At 44.5% G+C, this 22,602-nt stretch overlaps 1 pseudogene; it reads left to right on the forward strand.

Moving 5' to 3' along the window:
* The first annotated feature begins 16,869 nt into the window (after positions 1-16,869).
* LOC118380118 (UDP-glucuronosyltransferase 2C1-like) lies at positions 16,870-22,213 on the forward strand (annotated as a pseudogene).
* The last annotated feature ends 389 nt before the right edge of the window (positions 22,214-22,602 follow it).

Consider the following 22,602-nt stretch of genomic DNA (forward strand, 5'->3'; position numbering starts at 1 on the left):
AAGAGCACCACCACCACTGAAATGGATGGCGTTCGCAGGTATGCAACCCCACTGTTACGGGTGCCCAACCATCCTCCTCTGGCAACCACGACACGGGCTGTACTACCACTACTGCATGGAACGGAGCTACGCCTGCTGAAGAATCCTGAGCTTGCAGAAGTTCATAATCGAGAGATTCATAACCTTGTGAAGGCAGGCTACGTCACAGAAGTGACAGCTCATGAAGAGGGAAACGCACTCCGTGAATCCTGGTATCTCCCTCACCATGTTATCCAGCAACATGGTGGGAAGTATAGACTTGTCTTCAACTGTTCATTCCAAGATGCTGGTCAAAGCCTGAATGACTGTCTACTCCCCGGACCAACCTTAGGTCCTTCCTTGCTCGGTGTCCTTCTCCGGTTCCGGCAGCACTCTACAGCCATCAGTGGAGACATCAAAGCCATGTTTCATCAGATTAGTTTACTGCCTTCCGACACCACACTGCTCGGGTTCATATGGCGAGATATGGAACGAGATGCAGAGCCCACAATCTATGAATGGCAGGTACTCCCATTTGGCACCACCTGCAGTCCTTGCTGTGCCATATACACTCTGCAGAGACACGCACGGGAGCATCCAGACAGTGACCCAGAGGTATTGGATTCAGTGGAAAATGCCTTCTGTGTGGATAACTGCTTACAGAGCGTCCCATCCACGGCTGAAGCGAAAGCACTCCTTCATAGAGTACGTACAGTGGGCGAGTAACAGAGCAGAGGTTATCCAGCACCTCCCGCCACCAGCCAGGTCCAGTAGCAGTGAACTATGGCTAACGCAGTCTGGTGCTAACCCAGAAGAGCCCACTCTAGGACTGAGGTGGAGCTGCATACCGGATACCCTGGGGCATAAGCACCGCTCATCCCCGAGTACCGAAACCCCCACTCTGTGCACCATCTATCGGACCCTGGCCAGTCAATACGATCCCCTTGGGTATATCCTGCCATACACAACACGGGCCAAAGTCTTAGTCCAGGACCTGTGGCAGACCAAGAGGGACTGGGATGAACCAATCCACCCGGCTGACCTAGCGGAACGATGGATCTGTTGGGAAACTGAGTTAACGGAGCTCTCTGATGTCCAAATGCCAAGATGTCATGTACCATCCTGTGCTGACCAACTGGGATCATGCCTGGAACTCCATGTGTTCTGTGATGCTTCGAAGCGAGCTTATGGGGCTGTTTCCTATCTAAGAGTGGAGGATAAGGCAGGCCACACCAATGTCTCCTTTGTCATGGCCAGGTCCAGGGTCACACCCAAGAAGCAGTTGTCAATGCCCAGGCTGGAACTCAGTGCCGCCCTTTCTGGAGCCCAGTTGGCCTCTACCTTGCGAGCCGAGCTCACCTTGCCAATGGGGGCGGCAGGGTAGCCTAGTGGTTAGAGCATTGAACTAGGCATTGAACTAGTAACCGAAAGGTTGCAAGTTCAAATCCCTGAGCTGACAAGGTACAAAATCTGTCGTTCTGCCCCTGAACAAGGCAGTTAACCCACTGTTCCTAGGCCATCATTGAAAATAAGAATTTGTTCTTAACTGACTTGCCTGGTTAAATAAAGGTCAAATAAATAAATAAAAAATCCAAAGGGTCATCTCCTGGAGTGATTCGACCACTGTATTGACCTGGCTCAAGTCGGAGTCCTGCAGGTATAAGGTGTTTGTCGGAACTCGCATTGCGGAAATCCAAGACCTAACAGAAGTCCAGGACTGGAGGTATGTTGATAGCATAAACAATCCTGCTGATGACGTTACTCGCGGCAAAACCCTTAAGGAACTGGCTCAACCCCATCGCTGGAGCTTGGGACCACAATTCTTGTCCCAACCAGAGAACGAGTGGCCAACAGCCCCCTGGCGTGCGGCCCCTCCGCAGCCAACTGAAGCTCATGAGTTAACCTGTTACTCCTACCCCCTACTTTTTCGAACATTCTGTTAAAAATCGCGCAACATTTCAGCACCCTGCTACTCATGCCAGGAATATAGTATATGCATATGATTAGTATGTGTGGATAGAAAACACTCAGACGTTTATAAAACTGGTTAAATCATGGCTGTGACTATAACAGAACGTGCGTTTCATCGAAAAGTGCAGGAAAATCTGATCACTGAAAATGGGAAAATATATCCATGCGACTTCAACCAATTGTTAAACGTGAACCAAATTAAATGGGGCCGAGGTTGCAATACCTACAGCTTTCACACGATGTCAACAGTCTTGTCATTTGCCTACTATTTGTTTCTTGGTCAAACAGCGCAGTTCTTCCGGTCTCCGACCGGATATTTTGGTTGAGATTTACCCGGACATTATTTCCAGACGTACAGCTATAGAATATACATCGCCTCGTGATCAATTTGATCGATTATTAACGTTTACTAATACCTAAAGTTGCATTACAAAAGTATTTCGAAGTGTTTTGTGAAAGTTTATCGTCGACTTTTTTAATTTTAAAAAATGACATTACGTTATAAAACACTATTTTTTTCGTTGATCACACAGTCTTCATAGATCGATATCTAGGCTATATATGGACCGATTTAATCTAAAAAAAGACCCAATAGTGTTTATGGGACATCTAGGAGTGCCAACAAAGAAGATGGTCAAAGGTAATGAATGTTTTATATTTTATTTGTGCGTTTTGTGTAGCGCCGACTATGCTAATTATTTTGTTTACGTCCCCTGCGGGTCTTTTGGGGTGTTACATGCTATCAGATAATAGCTTCTCATGCTTTCGCCGAAAAGCATTTTAAAAATCTGACTTGTTGTCTGGATTCACAACGAGTGTAGCTTTAATTCAATACCCTGCATGTGTATTTTAATGAACGTTTGAGTTTTAACGAGTGCTATTAGCCTTTAGCGTAGCGCATTTGCATTTCCAGATGTCTAGATGGGACGCCTGCGTGTCAGGTAGGAGCAAGAGGTTAAGGAAGTCCGCCCAATGCTACAGCATCTCTACGGAACCAACAACAGCTCTCCCTGACCTAGCACAATCCCAAACACTGCCGGATCTGATCGCCTCCACAAACCAGACTTCAGATGGGGTGGCTTCGATACCTACCTCCCTCGCGGCAGAGACACTACTCCTCCAGCAAGCACAAGCAGTTAGGTTCCCTGAGGAGTTAAAAGCTCTGAAAGCCGGTAGGGAAGTGGATAAGGACAGCCGTCTTCTCTCTCTTGCCCCATGATATGATCCAATCCTTGGAGTGATCAGAGTCGGAGGGAGGCTGCGCCAAGCAGAGGTTTTGAACCCAGATGCTATCCACCCAATTATCCTTGACTCCAGACACCCTCTTACCCGGCTCCTCATCAAGAGTTATGATGAGAGGCTTCTCCACCCAGGGCCAGAGAGGGTCTATGGGGAGATGAGGTGGAAGTACTGGATACTTGGAGGATGAGGAGCCATTCGTAAGCACCAATACGCCTGCGTAGAATGTCAGAGATGGCGAGCCGGAGCTACGGTGCCCAAAATGGCAGATTTACCTCCTGCTCGCTTGTGCCTCCTTAAACCACCCTTCTGGTCAACAGGAGTAGATTGCTTTGGCCCCTTGATGATCAAGCTAGGTAGTCACGCGGAAAAGCACTGGGGGATTCTATTTAAGTGTTTGACATCTAGATGTGATCACCTGGACCTACTGGAGAGTTTGGATACTGAAGCCTTTCTCATGGCCCTACGGCGGTTTATCTCCCGACGGGGGAAACCCTTCGAGATCCTGGCTGACAGAGGTACGAACTTCAGGGCAGGAGAAGCCAGGTTGGAGGAAGCCTTCCAAGCCATGGAACCCAGCCTCCAGGATCAGCTGATGGACCAACAAATCTCATTCAAATTTAACCCTCCAGGAGCTCCTCATTTTGGAGGAACATGGAAGCGAGAGATCAAATCTGTAAAGACGGCCTTACGAGTCGTACTGGGGGACCAAACTGTCACTGAAATTGTCTTGAACTCAAAACCCTTGGGATATCTCTCTGCAGACATCGCTGACCCCGATCCGGTTACACCGAATATGCTCTTGATGGGACGCCGAGATGCGTCACTTCCTCAAGCCATGTATGCTGATACCAACCTCGTAGGCAGACGCCGGTGGCGACAGCCAGATCTTAGCTGACCATTTTTGGGCCCGATTCATTCGGGATTACCTACCAAGTCTACGGCACAGAGGGAAATGGCGGAGAGAAATGGCCAGCCTGGAAACTGGCCAAGTAGTAATGATGGTGGACACTCAGCTGCCTCGAGCCTCCTGGCCGGTGGGCCGTATAACTAAGACCATGCCTGGGACCCATGGTCGTGTTAGATCAGTGGAGATCCAGGTGAAGAACCAGACATATATCCGGCCAGTTGCCCGACTGATTCCTCTCCCTGAGATGACAGAGGACGGGGAGCAATGAGCCTTTTGTGAGGAGTGTGGAATTGAACAAATTTCCAGGGTGGCTGTAGAAAAGGCCCATGGTGGAATAATTTGTTAATTCATTGCCATATAGCAGAGCCAGGGGCGCTTTAATTAGGTCAGGTGGAAATGTCCGACAGATCTCAACTCCATAAAAGGAGGAAATTGCCTTCGCCTGATCTCGCTGCTTTCTCTTCCTTAACTCCATCTGATCCAGAAGTTCTGTGCGTTCATGAATCCACCACAGACTACCACAGACTACTCAGTAAATATACCACTTTATGGTTAAAGGAATTCCTGCCTCAGTCTCATCCATTCCTGTTCACCTTCACTGTCAGTCATCCTACCTGTCCAGCTACCCACACAGATTCCACTAATCTGTCACGACTTCAGCCGAAGTTGGTCCCTCTCCTTGTTCGGGCAGCGTTCGGCGGTCGACGTCACCGGCCTTCGAGCCATCGCCGATCCACGTTTAATTTTCCATTTGTTTTGTCTTTGTCTTACACACCTGGTCTCAATTCCCCAATTACTCTGTTCCCCCATGTCTGTTTGTGAGTAATTGTTTGTATGTAGTACAGTCCATTGATGTGGGCTCTCTTTATTGTATCGCATTTGTATATTTTGAGTAAAGTACGTTTATTTACTCATATCTGTCCTGCGCCTGACTACTCTACACCAGCTGCACACAGACCGCATTACAATAGTGGAAGAAGGGGTGTCCTCCATCTGCTGTAATTATAGTGGATGAGGGGGTGTCCACATACTGCTGTATATATAGTGTATGAAGGGGTGTCCTGTATATATAGTGGATGAAGGGGTGTCCTCATACTGCTGTATATATAGTGGATGAAGAGGTGTCCTGTGTATATAGTGTATGAAGGGGTGTCCACATACTGCTGTATATATAGTGTATGAAGGGGTGTCCTGTGTATATAGTGTATGAAGGGGTGTCCACATACTGCTGTATATATAGTGTATGAAGGGGTGTCCTGTGTATATAGTGTATGAAGGGGTGTCCACATACTGCTGTATATATAGTGTATGAAGGGGTGTCCACATAATGCTGTATATATAGTGGATGAAGGGGTGTCCTGTATATATAGTGTATGAAGGGGTGTCCACATACTGCTGTATATATAGTGTATGAAGGGGTGTCCACATACTGCTGTATATATAGTGTATGAAGGGGTGTCCACATACTGCTGTATATATAGTGGATGAAGGGGTGTCCTGTGTATATAGTGTATGAAGGGGTGTCCTGTATATATAGTGTATGAAGGGGTGTCCTGTATATATAGTGGATGAAGGGGTGTCCTGTATATATAGTGGATGAAGGGGTGTCCTGTATATATAGTGGATGAAGGGGTGTCCTGTATATATAGTGGATGAAGGGGTGTCCTGTATATATAGTGGATGAAGGGGTGTCCTGTATATATAGTGGATGAAGGTTGTCCTGTATATATAGTGGATGAAGGGGTATCCTGTATATATAGTGGATGAAGGGGTGTCCTGTATATATAATAATAATAATAATATATGCCATTTAGCAGACGCTTTTATCCAAAGCGACTTACAGTCATGTGTGCATACATTCTACGTATGGGTGGTCCCGGGGATCGAACCCACTACCCTGGCGTTACAAGCGCCATGCTCTACCAACTGAGCTACAGAAGGACCACATAGTGGATGAAGGGGTGTCCTGTATATATAGTGGATGAAGGGGTGTCCTGTGTATATATAGTGGATGAAGGGGTGTCCTGTATATATAGTGGATGAAGGGGTGTCCTCATACTGCTGTATATATAGTGGATGAAGGGGTGTCCACATACTGCTGTATATATAGTGGATGAAGGGGTGTCCTGTATATATAGTGGATGAAGGGGTGTCCTGTATATATAGTGTATGAAGGGGTGTCCTGTATATATAGTGGATGAAGGGGTGTCCTGTATATATAGTGGATGAAGGGGTGTCCTGTATATATAGTGGATGAAGGGGTGTCCTGTATATATAGTGTATAAAGGGGTGTCCTGTATATATAGTGGATGAAGGGGTGTCCTGTATTTATAGTGGATGAAGGGGTGTCCTGTATATATAGTGGATGAAGGGGTGTCCTGTATATATAGTGGATGAAGGGGTGTCCTGTGTATATAGTGGATGAAGGGGTGTCCTGTATATATAGTGGATGAAGGGGTGTCCTGTATATATAGTGGATGAAGGGGTGTCCTGTGTATATAGTGGATGAAGGGGTGTCCTGTATATATAGAGTATGAAGGGGTGTCCTGTATATATAGTGGATGAAGGGGTGTCCTCATACTGCTGTATATATAGTGGATGAAGGGGTGTCCTGTATATATAGTGGATGAAGGGGTGTCCTCATACTGCTGTATATATAGTGTATGAAGGGGTGTCCACATACTGCTGTATATATCCGGCGCCGACTGAGATGGCCGCCTCGCTTCGCGTTCCTAGGAAACTATGCAGTTTTTTTTTTTTTTTTACGTGTTATTTCTTACATTAGTACCCCAGGTCATCTTAGGTTTCATTACATACAGTCGAGAAGAACTACTGAATATAAGATCAGCGTCAACTCACCATCAGTACGACCAATAATATGTTTTCCGCGACGCGGATCCTGTGTTCTGCCTTACAAACAGGACAACGGAATGGATCGCTTGCAGCGACCCAAGGAAACAACTACGAAAAAGAGGGAAACGCGGCGGTGTTCTGGTCAGACTCCGAAAAAGGGCACATCGCGCACCACTTCCCAGCATTCTTCTTGGCAATGTCCAGTCTCTCGACAACAAGGTTGACGAAATCCGAGCAAGGGTGGCATTCCAGAGGGACATCAGAGACTGCAATGTTCTCTGCTTCACGGAAACATGGCTCACTGGGAAGACGCTATCCAGGGCGGTGCAGCCAACGGGTTTCTCCACGCATCGCGCCGACAGAAACATACATCTCTCTGGTAAGAAGAGTGGCGGGGGCGTATGCCTCATGACTAACGGGACATGGTGTGATGAAGGAAACATACAGAAACTCAAATCCTTCTGTTCACCTGATTTAGAATTCCTCACAATCAAATGTAGACCGCATTATCTACCAAGAGAATTCTCTTCGATTATAATCACAGCCGTATATATGCCCCCCCAAGCAGACACATCGATGGCTCTGAACAAACTTTATTTAACTCTTTGCAAACTGGAAACCATTTATCCGGAGGCTGCATTCATTGTAGCTGGGGATTTTAACAAAGCTAATCTGAAAACAAGACTCCCTAAATTTTATCAGCATATCGATTGTGCAACCAGGGGTGGTAAAACCTTGGATCATTGTTACTCTAACTTCCGCGACGCATATAAGGCCCTGCCCCGCCCCCCTTTCGGGAAAGCTGACCACGACTCCATTTTGCTGATCCCTGCCTACAGGCAGAAATTAAAACAAGAGGCTCCCACACTGAGGTCTGTCCAACGCTGGTCAGACCAAGCTGACTCTAAACTCCAAGACTGCTTCCATCACGTGGACTGGGACATGTTTCGTATTGCGTCAGATGGAAATATTGACGAATACGCTGATTCGGTGTGCGAGTTCATTAGAACGTGCGTCGAAGATGTCGTTCCCATAGCAACGATAAAAACATTCCCAAACCAGAAACCGTGGATTGATGGCAGCATTCGCGTGAAACTGAAAGCGCGAACCACTGCTTTTAATCAGGGCAAGGTGTCTGGTAACATGTCCGAATATAAACAATGCAGCTATTCCCTCCGCAAGGCTATTAAACAAGCTAAGCGTCAGTACAGAGACAAAGTGGAATCTCAATTCAATGGCTCAGACACAAGAGGCATGTGGCAGGGTCTACAGTCAATCACGGACTACAAGAAGAAACCCAGCCCAGTCACGGACCAGGATGTCTTGCTCCCAGGCAGACTAAATAACTTTTTTGGGCAGGGAAGCTGGGCTGGCGAGTGTTATCCAGGTTTTTAAAAAAAAAATAAAAAAAATAAAAAACTAACAATGACTAAATAGCTTGTAGCTAGTTAGCTGGTTAGCGTCTGGAGGTTCTTGAGTGTGTCATAAAAATAAAATAAAAATTAAAAGTAATAGCGATTCCGTATCACAGTGGGTGAGGCAGGTTTCCGGGAGGTATAAACAAAATAAAAATCAAAGAGAGATTACATTTACATTTACATTTAAGTCATTTAGCAGACGCTCTTATCCAGAGCGACTTACAAATTGGTGCATACACCTTATGACATCCAGTGGAACAGCCACTTACAATAGTGCATCTAAATCTTTTTAGGGGGGGGGGTGAGAAGGATTACTTAGAGATAGAAAGTAAATGGGTTCAGAGTGTTTGGGATGCGGTGATTCAGATGGTTAGCAGGCCTGTGCTAACAAGCTAACAGTTCGTAGGCCCGGGCTAGACAAGCTAGCCGTTAGCAGGCCGAATTAGCAAGCAGGGAGATAGCGAGGGCTAGAGAGCTAACCTTTGGGGGACGTCGCGATGGGGTGAGTCTGTTTATTCCTCTTCTTGCGGTGACATCGACAGACCGGTCGTGGGCCCGGGTAATTGTAGCCCAGGAGTATGCTACAGGAGCTCTAGTACGCTAGGTGAGCTGGAGACACAGCGTTTCAGAAAGCTCGCGGGCCTTGGCCAGCAGATGGATCTTTGGCGATGTCGCAACGAAAAAGCCTGTTGAAACCACCTCGGACGATTATGTCGGCGGACCAGTCGTGATGGATCGGCGGGGCTCCGTGTCGGCAGTAAAGGGTCCAGGCCAATTGGCAAAAGAGGTATTGTTGGGCCTCTTCGGCTAGTCGGGAGATGGGCTTAGCTCAAGGCTAACTGTTGCTTGTTTTGGGACAGAGACGTTAGCCAGGAGTAGCCACTCGGATTGCAGCTAGCTAGTTGCGATGATCCGGTGTAAAGGTTCAGAGCTTGCGGTAGGAATCCGGAGATGTGGTAGAGAAAGAGCAGTCTGATATGCTCTGGGTTGATGTCGCTGGTGTCCTAGTTAGCTTTGAAGACCGCTAGCAATGGCTAACTGAGTACTAGCTAGTAGCTAGTTAGCTGGCTAGCTTCTGATGGTGGTTCCGGTTCTAAAGTAAAGTATAGAAAAAGCAGATCCGTACCACATTGGGTGATGCGGGTTGCAGGAGAGTATATTCAGCTCTAGTTGGAAAGTGAGATTAAAATATGTACGAAATATATACAGAAAAAAAACGAAGAAAACTATATTTACACTAGACAGGACGGGACAAGACAAAACACACGTCCGACTGCTACGCCATCTTGGAATTGTTCCTATATATTATATAGATAGACTATAGATAGATTATATAGATGGACTATAGATAGATTATATAGATGGACTATAGATATATTATATAGATGGACTATAGATATATTATATAGATAGACTATAGATAGATTATATAGATAGACTATAGATATATTATATAGATAGACTATAGATATATCATATAGATAGACTATAAATATATTATATAGATGGACTATAGATATATTATATAGATGGACTATAGATATATTATATAGATGGACTATAGATATATTATATAGATAGATATACGAAATATATACAGAAAAAAAACGAAGAAAACTATATTTACACTAGACAGGACGGGACAAGACAAAACACACGTCCGGCTGCTACGCCATCTTGGAACACGATATATGAATGAGTGATGGTACAGAGCAGCATACAGTAGATGGTATCGAGTACAGTATATACATATGAGATGAGTGTGTAGACAAAGTAAACAAAGTGGCATAGTTAAAGTGGCTAGTGATACATGTATTACATAAGGATGCAGTCGATGATGTAGAGTACAGTATATACATATGCATATGAGATGAATAATGTAGGGTAAGTAACATTATATAAGGTAGCATTGTTTAAAGTGGCTAGTGATATATTTACATAATTTCCCATTATTAAAATGGCTGGAGTTGGGTCAGTGTCAATGACAGTGTGTTGGCAGCAGCCACTCAATGTTAGTGGTGGCTGTTTAACAGTCTGATGGCCTTGAGATAGAAGCTGTTTTTCAGTCTCTCGGTCCCAGCTTTGATGCACCTGTACTGACCTCGCCTTCTGGATGATAGCGGGGTGAACAGGCAGTGGTTCGGGTGGTTGATGTCCTTGATGATCTTTATGGCCTTCCTGTAACAACGGGTGGTGTAGGTGTCCTGGAGGGCAGGTAGTTTGCCCCCGGTGATGCGTTGTGCAGTCCTCACTACCCTCTGGAGAGCCTTACGGTTGAGGGCGGAGCAGTTGCCGTACCAGGCGGTGATACAGCCTGCCAGGATGCTCTCGATTGTGCATCTGTAGAAGTTTGTGAGTGCTTTTGGTGACAAGCCGAATTTCTTCAGCCTCCTGAGGTTGAATAGGCGCTGCTGCGCCTTCTTCACAACGCTGTCAGTGTGAGTGGACCAATTCAGTTTGTCTGTGATGTGTATGCCGAGGAACTTAAAACTAGCTACCCTCTCCACTACTGTTCCATCGATGTGGATAGGGCGGTGTTCCCTCTGCTGTTTCCTGAAGTCCACAATCATCTCCTTAGTTTTGTTGACGTTGAGTGTGAGGTTTCCGAGCCGGTCACGGGTGCACCTCAGCCACACTCAATGTACTAAACGATATCATAACCGCCATCGATAAAAGACAGTACTGTGCAGCCGTCTTCATCGACCTCGCCAAGGCTTTCGACTCTGTCAATCACCATATTCTTATCGGCAGACTCAACAGCCTCGGTTTTTCGGATGACTGCCTTGCCTGGTTCACCAATTACTTTGCAGACAGAGTTCAGTGTGTCAAATCGGAGGGCATGCTGTCCTGTCCTCTGGCAGTCTCTATGGGGGTGCCACAGGGTTCAATTCTCGGGCCGACTCTTTTCTCTGTATATATCAATGATGTTGCTCTTGCTGCGGGCGATTCCCTGATCCACCTCTACGCAGACGACACCATTCTATATACTTTCGGCCCGTCATTGGACACTGTGCTATCAAACCTCCAAACGAGCTTCAATGCCATACAGCACTCCTTCCGTGGCCTCCAACTGCTCTTAAACGCGAGTAAAACCAAATGCATGCTTTTCAACCGATCGCTGCCTGCACCCGCATGCCCGACTAGCATCACCACCCTGGATGGTTCCGACCTTGAATATGTGGACATCTATAAGTACCTAGGTGTCTGGCTAGACTGCAAACTCTCCTTCCAGACTCACATCAAACATCTCCAATCAAAAATCAAATCAAGAGTCGGCTTTCTATTCCGCAACAAAGCCTCCTTCACTCACGCTGCCAAGCTTACCCTAGTAAAACTGACTATCCTACCGATCCTCGACTTCGGCGATGTCATCTACAAAATGGCTTCCAACACTCTACTCAGCAAACTGGATGCAGTCTATCACAGTGCCATCCGTTTTGTCACTAAAGCACCTTATACCACCCACCACTGCGACTTGTATGCTCTAGTCGGCTGGCCCTCACTACATATTCGTCGCCAGACCCACTGGCTCCAGGTCATCAACATGTCCATGCTAGGTAAAGCTCCGCCTTATCTCAGTTCACTCGTCACGATGGCAACACCCATCCGTAGCACGCGCTCCAGCAGGTGTATCTCACTGATCATCCCTAAAGCCAACACCTCATTTGGCCGCCTTTCGTTCCAGTACTCTGCTGCCTGTGACTGGAACGAATTGCAAAAATCGCTGAAGTTGGAGACTTTTATCTCCCTCACCAACTTCAAACATCAGCTATCCGAGCAGCTAACCGATCGCTGCAGCTGTACATAGTCTATAGGTAAATAGCTCACCCATTTTCACCTACCTCATTCCCATACTGTTTTATACTGTTTTTATTTATTTACTTTTCTGCTCTTTTGCACACCAATATCTCTACCTGTACATGACCATCTGATCATTTATCACTCCAGTGTTAATCTGCAAAATTGTATTATTCGCCTACCTCCTCATGCCTTTTGCACACATTGTATATAGACTGCCCATTTTTTCTACTGTGTTATTGACTTGCTAATTGTTTACTCCATGTGTAACTCTGTGTTGTCTGTTCACACTGCTATGCTTTATCTTGGCCAGGTCGCAGTTGCAAATGAGAACTTGTTCTCAACTAGCCTACCTGGTTAAATAAAGGTGAAATAAAAAAATAAAATAAAAATATCCTTATGTACATATTCCTTATCCCCTTACACTGTGTATAAGACAGTAGTTTTGGAATTGTTAGTTAGATTACTTGTTGGTTATCACTGCATTGTCGGAACTAGAAGCAAAAGCATTTCGCTACACTCGCATTAACATCTGCTAACCATGTGTATGTGACAAATAACATTTGATTTGATTTGATTTGATAGTGTATGAAGGGGTGTCCACATACTGCTGTATATATAGTGGATGAATGGGTGTCCTGTGTATATAGTGGATGAAGGGGTGTCCTGTATATATAGTGGATGAAGGGGTGTCCTGTATATATAGTGTATGAAGGGGTGTCCTCATACTGCTGTATATATAGTGGATGAAGGGGTGTCCTCATACTGCTGTGTATATAGTGTTTTATGTATATCTGCCAGGACACCCATGGACTCGGTACTGATACCATTTGTATATAGCCAAGTTATCATGAAATCCATACTGGTACCATTTGCATATAGCCAAGTTATCATTGATTTGATAACACAAAAGCAAACCCATACAAACACAACCCAAATTCATGTTTATGAAATGCTTATTGTGTATTCTGTTGAAGCTCAAGGCAACTACAAAATCCACAATACAATGCTCTCTCTATAGGCTGGCCAAGCTAGCTAGCAAACATAGCTACACACAATAATACCAAAGACAAAATCGGAATATAACGTAGATATATTTTAACTGTAAAATCGCCTAAATAAACTGCCCGATCAATCTCATCCTGTTCAATCTGCAGATCGATGTGAACTCTGACATTCACAACGGCAGAGACACTTTATGAGGAGATGGGAAACGTTCTCCGTTGTTATGTCAACGTGCAGCACGGTGCATTCTGGGTGATTCTGGGACAAGGAGTGAATGGGAGGCTATTGGGTACCAGCTCAAAAACACAACACTTGCACGAATTTCGTCGACAAGAAGTACAACATTACATATCTTTTACCGAGATGTGATATAATTAACTTGCTATGTGTAATGTAATATCGTAAAAGCTTTGGAATCGTGAGATTAGATACTTTTGAGGAAAATAGGCAACGTTTCTCGAAATATATACACTGATTTTGACAAGGGATTCCATGACAATTAGTTAAGCAACCGCTTGACGCAACATGACAACGGGAACACGATTGGTTGACAGTCTGCTGGGCGTGGCTATAAGTTGTATTCCGATCTCCTTTCTATAATATCTCTGCCAACGACAAACATGAAATGCACCCTGGACGAAACAGACAGCAGACAAATAGGATAAATGTGCTTGACTCTCTGTTAAATGACACATTTCTCAAGGTAAGAATGGCTGATTTGAGAGAAGACATTCTCCCGAGTTATGACATCAGCCAGTGTTGAAATCTGACATGTACGATAGGTTACTGATATAACAGTTATATTCCTATGAACTTCCGGTGGAGTGAGAGACTTTTTCACAGTGCTACATCATACTGGACGGATGTGTGCCTGCGTGAACGCCAATAACTCAGATACACAATGAAAACATGAAATGATCCAGGGAATCGATATAACATTCATTATGGGTGAGCCTTTCCTTTAACAAAGCCAGGCACCGAACACAACAGAAGCATAAAGACAAACGTTAAGTGGGAAAAAAAACAACGTTTAAAAAAAATCTTTCTCACCGAGAGAAGTTCTGAGCACAAGTAAACAACACCTTATAGCATCATCTAAGTTTGTTGGCAGAGCCTGAGGGGCGTGGTGTCTACATTCACTATGAGTGACGTGGTTCACTATGAGAACACGAAAACACAGCAAGTCGAAACTTCCTAATTCTACCAGGGAAATGAAAATGTGCTCGTTCTGGCTTGTGGATTGGATGTTTATGATCAAAACGTATCGTTGTTAATATGATAATGACTACATGTTGTGGCAGAGCCAGGGTGAAATCCCTTTTAACTCAGCAACATTTGTAGGTTTTCGAGCAGGAACGGCTTTTTTAAGGTCCTGCCACAACATCTCAATTGGAATAGAGGTCCTGGATGGCAGGAAGCTTGGCCCCGGTGATGCACTGGGCCGCTCATAGGTGTTCCTTTTGTTAGATATGTTAGGGCGGTATGACAATTAGACTGGGTCTAGGGTTTCTAGGATAATGGTGTTGATGTGAGCCATGACCAGCCTTTCAAAGCATTTCATGGCTACAGACTGGAGTGCTACGGGGCGGTAGTAATTTAGGCAGGTTACCTTAGTGTTTTTGGGCACAGGCACTATGGTGGTCTGCTTGAAACATGTTGGTATTACAGACTTGGACAGGGAGAGGTTGAAAATGTCATTGAAGACACTTACCAGTTGGTCAGCACATGCTTGGAGTACACTTCCTGCTAATCTGACCTTGTGAATGTTGACCTGTTTGAAGGTCTTACTCACATCGGCTGCGGAGAGCGTGATCACACAGTCGTCTGGAACAGCTGATGCTCTCATGCATGCCTCAGTGTTGCTTGCCTCGAAGCGAGCATAGAAGTGATTTAGCTCGTCTGGTTGTGTCACTGGGCAGCTCGCAGCTTCCCTTTGTAGTCTGTAATGGTTTTCAAGGTGTCGGAGCTGGAGCAGTACGATTCGATCTTAGACCTGTATTGACACTTTGCATGTTTGTTGGTTCGCCGGAGGACATAGCAGGATTTCTTATAAGTTTCTGGGTTAGAGTCCCGCTCTTTGAAAGTGGCAGCTCTACCCTTTCAATGCGAATGTTGCCTGTAATCCATAGATTCTGGTTGGGGCATGTCCTTCTGTTGGCACATAATGAAGACAAACCTTCATCTGCTTCTGTTCGCACATTATGAAGACAAGTTATTCAGAAAGTATTCAAATGCCTTTATTTTTTCCACATTTTGTTGTGTTACAAATTGGGATTAAAATGGGTTTAGTTTAGTCATTTTTGTCAACGATCGACACAATGCTGTGTAATTTCAAAGTGGAAGAAAAATTCGAACATTTGTCAAATAAAAAGTAATGAATAGTCAAACACCAATATATCTTGATTAGATACAGTAAGTATTCAACGCCCTGAGCCAATACACGTTAGAATCATCTCTCACAGCGATTACAGCTGTGATTCTTTCTCAGTATGTCTCTAAGAGCTTTGCACATTATAATTTTGAAAATCCTTCAAACTCTTTCAAATTGGTTGTTGATCATTGCTAGATCCATCCTCAAGTCTTTAAAGCAGATTTAAGTCTGAACTGTAACTAGGCAACTCAGGTAGCCTAGTGGTTAGAGCGTTGGACTAGTAACCGGAAGGTTGTGAGTTCAACACCCCCAGCTGACAAGGTACAAATCTGTCGTTCTGCCCCTGAACAGGCAGTTAACCCACTGTTCCCAGGCCGTCATTGAAAATAAGAATTTGCCTGGTTAAATAAAGGTAAAAAAAAAAAAAATGTCTTGGTAAACAACTCCAGTGTCTATTTGGCCTTGTGTTTAAGGTTATTTTTATATTATTTAACTAGGCAAGTCAGTTAAGAACAAATTCTTATTTTCAATGACGGCCTGGTGGGTTAACTGCCTGTTCAGGGGCAGAACGACAGACCTTGTCAGCTCAGGGGTTTGAACTTGCAACCTTCCAGTTACTAGTCCAATGCTCTAACCAATGCTCAACCACTGGCTACCCTGCCGCCTCTAATGGCTCCCTAACCACCACTAGGCTACCCTGCCGCCTCTACACTCTAACCACTAGGCTACCCTGCCCCCTCTACACTCTAACCACTAGGCTACCCTGCCCCCTCTACACTCTAACCACTAGACTACCTGCCCCTCTACACTCTAACCACTAGGCTACCTGCCGCCTCTACACTCTAACCACTAGACTACCTGACCAACCACTAGGCTACCCTACACTCTAACCACTAGGCTACCCTACACGACCCTCTACACTCTAACCACTAGGCTACCCTGCCCCTCTACACTCTAACCACTAGGCTACCCTGCCGCCTCTACACTCTAACCACTAGGCTACCCTGCCGCCTCTACACTTTAACCACTAGGCTACCCTGCCACCCCAGCTGAAAGGTGTATTCATCTCAGTGTCTGGTGGAAAGCAGACTGAACCATTTTGCAAGTGCCTCGCTCCAATCCCTTTCTTTTTATCCTAAAATATAATGTAATGGCCTGCTTGTGTTGGATTTGGTCCACACTTTATATTCAGGAAATTCATTTATTTTGTTACATTTTTTTTGCAGTTTCACTTCTCACTCTGTCATTTAGGTTTTGTAATTGTAGTAACTACAATGTTGTTGATCCATCCTCAGTTTTCTCCTATCACAGCCATTGAACTCTGCAACTGTTTTAGAGTCATCATTGGCCTCATGGTGAAATCCCTGAGCGGTTTCCTTCCTCTCTGGCAACTGAGTTAGGAAGGACGCTTGTATCTTTGTCGTGACTGGGTGTATTTGGGACACCATCCAATTTGTAATGAATAGATGGACATAATCACATATGGACTGCATCAATGATAAGTAGGCATTTAAACTGGGTAAGAGGTCAGTTATGTGACAGGTGTGTTTTACCAGAACTCACTAGTGTTATTGCCCATGTAGTGGTTGAATCCCAAATGACATCCTATTCCCTACAATAGTCTACTATGTCGACCAGAGCCCTGAGGACCCTGGGCAAAACTAGTGCAATTTGGGAGGCACCACTGTCTGTTTGTAAATCATCTACCTGGGCTATAGCAGGACATCTATACTATCAGGTGGACTTTGAACTCGGAAACGTTCAAAGTATTGCCAGCCTATATGAAATTTTCCCCTGCAGAGCGTTGTTAGTGCTGCATGGACTCTATAGCACCGGTAAGTCAACTCGTAATGCATATTCTTATTCACCTACACTCAAGTAGTTTGTTGTTATGTAATAGTGTAACAAAGCTGTGCAGACAATACTAACTTATTGACACGAGTATACAACATAATGATTAAGCTTAATTAACTGTTATTTAACTATATGAGTGTAAGACTTGATAGGCTTTCAGGTCAATAAAGCATTTTACGTCTGGAGGTGACTAGTTGGAAAAACAAGTGACTTTTGTCCTCTTTTTCCTCTGTGTAGACACAATGTATTCCCGCTCTCCTTGGGGACACCTCTCGTTTCTAAGTCTGGTGTCATTTCTCCTTCTCCTTCCTGCACCGTCCTGCCATGGAGGAAAAGTCCTGGTCTTTCCTGTCGATGGAAGCCACTGGATCAACATGAAGGTGCTCAATGTTGTGTCTAGCGTTTTGTTAAAGATGGGGTTTTAAGCCTTGAGACAATTGAGACATGGATTGTGTCTGTGTGCCATTCAGAGGGTGAATGGGGCAAGGCAAAAGATTGAAGTGCCCTTGAACAGGGTATGGTAGTAGGTGCCAGGCGCACATGTTTCAGTGTGTCAAGAACTGCAACTTACTGTTTACTTAGTTAAATTTGACCAAATTTACATTTACATTTAAGTCATTTAGCAGACGCTCTTATCCAGAGCGACTTACAAATTGGTGCATTCACCTTATGACATCCAGTGGAACAGCCACTTTACAATAGTGCATCTAAATATTTTAAGGGGGGTGAGAAGGAAGAAAATCCCTCCAGTTACATAGGTTTATATTATTATCTATTATGTCGCAGGGCTCGACATACAGGACTGCCCGCTGGCCGGGGGATGTTATTAATGGAAACTTTCTGGGCAGTCAGTCATCCACGTCAGTGGCCTGCTTGGGAAAAATGAAAATAATTATATATATATACACACACATACAGTACCAGTCAAAAGTTTGAACACACTGTAGTAACCAGAATAGATTTAGAACACCTACTCATTCAAGGGTCATTCTTTATTTTTTTACTATTTTCTACATTGTAGAATAATAGTGAAGACATTAAAACTATGAAGTAACACATATGGAATCATGTAGTAACCAAAAAAGTGTTAAACAAATCAAAATAGATTTTAGATTCTTCAAAGTAGCCACACTTTGCCTTCATAACAGCTTTGCACACTATTGGCATATGAAATATATTTGGATTTGTTTAACACATTTTTGGTTACTATGTTACCTTGCAACAAATATCAAGTTATGTTAATGTTTTTCTGTCAAAATACTTTGTGAGTCAAATCAATCCATTTTTATTTGCACACAGTATATCATAAAGTGTATAAAAAAAAATCCAAACTACATTTATAAATAGTACTCAAGTAGTTTTCTGACCGGATACTTTTTTACTTTTACTTGAGTAAATTACAACCTAAGTAGCAGTACTTTTACTTAAATACGGATTTTCAGTACTATAGCCACCTCTGCCATTGGGCATTTACCGTTATGGTGTTCTGCACAAGTTTTGCTATTTCAAATGAATGATTTCAACCATGTTAATCAGGCCACACCTCACCACAACCACCAAAGTGGGTGTCGGCCCTCCGGGACCGGAATTGAAGAACCCTGCATCTCGATGAGACTACTGTGTATACTGTGCTAACATATGGAGTTGTTTTAGGACGATCATACTGTGGATCATTTAGCTAATTGATGTTGGATTTTAGGACCCTTTTAAGTATTAAAAAATATATATTGAAAAAAGATTTGATAAAATATTGAATTTGGTCTTACTACTTACTACTATAGCCTATAGCATTGAATATCTTTGGCAAAATGACAGCAAAAAATAAGAGGTTTTGAAGTCTTATATCTTATTTGAGTTTTTTTGACAAATATTTAATCCATTCTTTTTGATTTTTGATAGAAATTACCTTCATACTTCCATTCGCTTGTTAGCTGGTTAGCTTCAGACGAGTCCCGCGACACTTGTGGGGGTTGTAGAACAAAACAGAGAACACAGATTTCCACAGTCTTTTCAGTCTTTCATATTAATTTCTAGGTTAAACCGTTGAGACGTTTTCGTGTGAAGACCGATTTCGTGATGTCTCTCAAAGTCTGACAAACGCTGCTGTAGCTCGGCCAACTTCCACCGCAGATGTGGAAGGCTGACCTAGGCAGATGCAGTGGATTGAGATCAGAGGTCATGATATCTCCAGCTTGAACTGAAAGATTTTGATGCAAATGTTTTTTTGTTTCTTAGATTGACACTGTTAAAGGATTAATACCTTTTATAAGGCACATTTTTGACAGCTCTCCACAACATGCCTCTGACATAATACCATTCCCTTGTGAGCTTACTAACGTCACCAATGTGTAGGTACTGATCGAGGAGCTCCATGCCAGAGGCCACACCATCACGGTGGTCAGACCCTCCACCAGCTGGTACATCACTGAGGAGTCACCTCTATACACCTCCATCACCATCAAGGAGAAAGATAACTTATACAGCTACATCGAAACCTTCCTACAGAATCAACTGAAGGTATGTCTTCATAGTGTGCCTACAGAAGAACCTGAAGGTATGTCTTCATAACGTGCCTTCAGAAGAACCTGAAGGTATGTCTTCATAACGTGCCTTCAGAAGAACCTGAAGGTATGTCTTCATAACGTGCCTACAGAAGAACCTGAAGGTATGTCTTCATAACGTGCCTTCAGAAGCACATGAAGGTATGTCTTCATAGTGTGCCTACAGAAGAACCTGAAGGTATGTCTTCATAACGTGCCTTCAGAAGAACCTGAAGGTATGTCTTCATAACGTGCCTTCAGAAGAACCTGAAGGTATGTCTTCATAACGTGCCTACAGAAGAACCTGAAGGTATGTCTTCATAATGTGCCTTCAGAAGCACATGAAGGTTTGATGTGTCTTTATGACTGGTTGATTGGTTGATCCATCTATCCAGCCAGCAAACCGGCCAATAAACCATCCAGCCAGACATCCATTTATTTTGTCAAACAGGCATTCAAACTCTGTTTAATGTCTTAATTCAGGCTCAGAGAGAGGGGATATCTTTGCTGAAGTTCTTCCAACTAACCAAGGAGTTCCTCAGTATGATAGAAGAAGCCCACATCCTGGGCTGCGAGATGCTGGCTCGCATATTCGACGACAAGGAGCTGATGAAGAGTCTCCAGGACGCTCAGTATGACATGATGCTCACCGACCCTAACCTCGCTGGAGGGCTGCTGATGGCCCACTACCTCAAACTGCCTGTGGTGCTCAACGCCCGTTGGATTACCAGCGGGGAGGGCCATTTTGCCATCGCCCCCTCTCCCCTGTCCTACATCCCGATCACAGGGTCTGGATTCACTGACAAGATGACCTTCGTCCAACGGGTCCAAAACATGCTGCACTACAGCATCATCATGTATCAGCAGAGGTTCGTAGTTGGGCCCATTTATGACGCAATTTGCGCCAAGTACTTCGGAGGGGGCTGTGACATCATCTCCTTGATCCAGGAAGCTGACATCTGGCTGATGAGGTCTGACTTTGTGTTTGACTTCCCCCGTCCCACCATGCCCAACGTCGTCTACATGGGGGGGTTCCAGTGCAAGCCGGCCCAGCCCCTGCCTCCAGACCTGGAGGAGTTTGTCCAGAGTGCCGGGGAGCATGGGGTGATCGTCATGTCTCTGGGGACTCTTGTCAATGCACTTCCTGTTGATATCACAGACCAGATCGCCAGCGTGTTCGCCAAGCTGCCTCAGAAGGTATCCTGATTGTTTTTCATGATTAGCTTTTATATGTAAAGCACTCTGCAATGCAAGTGATGTAAATAAGAAGTTATTTAAAGAGAAATTAATATCTTCTTCATCTTCTATCTAAGGTGATCTGGAGGCACCGGGGCAAGAGGCCCTCCACTCTGGGCAACAACACTCTTCTGGTGGACTGGATGCCCCAGAAAGACCTCCTGGGTCACCCCAAACCAGAGCCTTTGTGGCCCACGGAGGAACCAACGGGGTCCAGGAGGCCATCTACCACGGCACCCCAGTGCTGGGGATACCCCTGTTCTTTGACCAGTATGACAATCTTCTGCGTCTGCAGGAGAGAGGCGCTGCCAAGATCCTGGAGCTGGCCATGTTCAATGGACCCAGTTTCCAGCAGGCTCTGAACCAGGTGCTCACCCATGCCCCTACAGGAGAACATGCAGAGGCTGTCCCGCCTGCACATGGACCAGCCCATCAAGCCCATGGACAAGGCCCTCTTCTGGTTGGAGTTTGTGATGCGACACAAGGGGGGCGTCTCACCTCCGTACGTCAGCCAACAGGATGCCCTGGTACTCTTACCACTCTGTGGACGTGCTGCTACTGCTGCTGGCTGCCGGGGAGGAGTCTTGCTCTTTACTGGGCTCCTGATCAGGATCCTCTGGAGAACCTGCCGGAAGAACAGGAACAAAACCAAACAACACTGACACCAGTAGCAGAATCACATTACTGGAAATCAAGACTGTTCTCAGGGCAGACCTGCTTATAGCTAAATAGTTTTAATTCTACCATTTTAGGTAACCCTACCCTTTTCCCTAAACTTAATGTAGTTCTCCTAAACCACTGGGTAAGTTCTCTTAACCTGCTACAGAAAAGTAACTTATGTTAGTAAAAATGAGCAGACACTGCCCTGAGAGCAGTGTTAGTATCCACTAATTAGATACAGCCCATTAGATGTTCTTTAATCTATATGAATTATAAATCTGTACTTATATCAGGAACAACATCAATTTATTAAAACCTACAACAACCGTGCAGCCACAGGGCCTTCAAGACTGTTCTCAGGGCAGACCTGCTTATAGCTAGATATATTGCGTACGGGACAGTTCTACCATTTTCCTTAATGTAGTTCTCCTTACACCCACAGGGCCTTCAGAAAGTATTCACATCCCTTCACTTGTTCAACATGTTGATGTTTTACAACCTGAATTTAAAAATTGATTTAAAAAAAAATGTTTAAGCTGACATGTCTTTAGTCAATAAGTTTTGAACCACTTTGTTATGGCAAGCCTAAATATGTTAATGAGTAAACATGTGCTTAACCAAGTCACATAAGTTGAATGGACTCACTCACGTGATTTTTTTTATGACTACCTTATCTCTGTACCCCAACACATACAATTATCTGTTATGTCCCTCAGTCGAGCAGTGAAT

This window comes from Oncorhynchus keta, chromosome 11, assembly GCF_023373465.1.
Source record: "Oncorhynchus keta strain PuntledgeMale-10-30-2019 chromosome 11, Oket_V2, whole genome shotgun sequence".
Taxonomy (NCBI): domain Eukaryota; kingdom Metazoa; phylum Chordata; class Actinopteri; order Salmoniformes; family Salmonidae; genus Oncorhynchus; species Oncorhynchus keta.